The sequence below is a fragment of the Salvelinus sp. IW2-2015 genome, unplaced genomic scaffold, assembly GCF_002910315.2.
Source record: "Salvelinus sp. IW2-2015 unplaced genomic scaffold, ASM291031v2 Un_scaffold1776, whole genome shotgun sequence".
NCBI classification, from domain to species: domain Eukaryota; kingdom Metazoa; phylum Chordata; class Actinopteri; order Salmoniformes; family Salmonidae; genus Salvelinus; species Salvelinus sp. IW2-2015.
Genome location: NW_019943152.1, coordinates 115141 through 116816, shown reverse-complemented (window position 1 = coordinate 116816; position 1676 = coordinate 115141). Strand labels below are relative to the sequence as shown.

The following is a 1676-nucleotide window of genomic DNA, read 5'->3' as shown; positions in this document are numbered from 1 at the left end:
GATTAGTTCAATCAGGTAATATTAATTACGGAGAAATTATTTTATAGAATAGCATGTCATAGCAATTAATCTGGCATAGCCAAAGACACGACACATCTGTGACTGAACCAACTAACCGGATCAGCAATATGGTCATAGTGAAAAAACCAGAGAAGCTGAGGGTCTGCATCGACCCAAAGTGTCTGAACCAAGCACTGAAACGATCCCACTACATCATGCCGACACTACAGGATGGATTTCCACCTTGGTGGATGCCCGAGATGCATTCCTTCAATGCAAGCTGGACGAAGAAAGCAGCTTCATGACTACCTTCTCAGTGGCGCCTGAGGTATACCAACGCAAGCAGCACGAATTACTGGCTGGGCTCAAGGGCATTGAACCCATCGCCGATGATGTCCTGATTGTAGGCTGTGGTTGTGGTGACACAGACGAAGAAGCAGAACGCGACCACGATGTGAAGCTCCTGGCACTGATGGAGCGCTGCCGTTCAGTTAAGCTTCGTCTTGGCCTGAAGAAGCTGCAGTTCAAGATGAAAAACGTCCACTTCCATGGCCACATTCTGTCGGCCAAAGGCCTGAAGCCGGACCCTGACAAAGTCAGAGTGATCCTCGACATGCCATACCCTTCTGATGCAAAAGGAGTACAGCGTCTCATCAGCTTTCTTGCAAAGTTCATGCCACACCTATCAGCAGTCTGTGAGCCTCTGCGCCGGTTGCTGGACAAAGACACACCATGGCACGGGCTACCCAAACACGAGGCCGCAGTGCAGTACAGAAGCTTTCAAGTATTTAATGAAGTACTTTACACTGCTGACAATGACTCAAGATATTCCAGAAGCACAATCAACACCTCCAGTCAGGTGTTGAAAACAAGTGTGAGCTATACACTATGGTGCAATGCATCAGATTATTGTTTAGTAAATATATTAATGTGTTTATACCTGTCCCTATTCAAATAAACCATCAAACACCACATACACCACTATAAAMCAGTTCATTTCTGCCACGGTTTGAGGAAAGAAAGATAGTTGGTGAAATCCCATGTCTAGAGAATCCTGRAGTAGCCTATCAGTTTTTCTGTGATGAAAATAAATCTGTTATTGAATGTTTTCCTGCAATGTTTCCTCATTCTCAAAGTGTCACTTTCTCCTCAACGTGCCAAGGCATTACTTCAGGACTCAGGAGTGAGGAGAGGACTTGGTAAGAAAGGGCCTTAAACCTACCCTTTCTGGAACAGACGCTTAAAACTAGCGTGTGTTAATTGATAGAATGCTTCAGATTGTTTATTCAATGTGTCAATGTTTGAAGAATAGGCATGACTTCCATTCACAATGGTTCTCTGGAAAGTTTATACTCAACACCCCTCTATGAAAGTCTCATTAGAATGCTGTGACAAGTTAAAGGAGGATGTTTCTCAATTATCTCCCACATTTCTTTGTTGTTCCATAATATCAGGTAGTTGTCACGAATCCCGCCGAAGATGGTGCCTTTTCCCGTTCGGGCGGCGCTCGGCGGTCGTCGTCTCCGGCCTACTAGCTGCCACCGATCCCCTTTTCTGTTTCATTTAGTTTTGTCTGATTTCTTGCACCTGTTTTGTGTTTAGGTTTATTGTGGGCTATTTAAACCCAGTTGGCCCGCCGACTTTTGTGCGGGCTTGTTTTTCTGTTTGTGGTGTTT

At 44.9% G+C, this 1676-nt stretch overlaps 1 long non-coding RNA gene across 1 annotated transcript in view; it reads left to right on the top strand.

Annotated features, from left to right (window-relative positions):
• The window catches only part of LOC139024680 (uncharacterized), an 8951-nt gene extending 7281 nt beyond the window's left edge, over window positions 1–1670 (top strand). Inside the window, exons 2-3 of the long non-coding RNA XR_011476016.1 lie at window positions 1137–1199; window positions 1455–1670. This is a non-coding gene — a long non-coding RNA (uncharacterized lncRNA). The remainder of the gene's footprint in view (window positions 1–1136; window positions 1200–1454) is intronic.
• The last annotated feature ends 6 nt before the right edge of the window (window positions 1671–1676 follow it).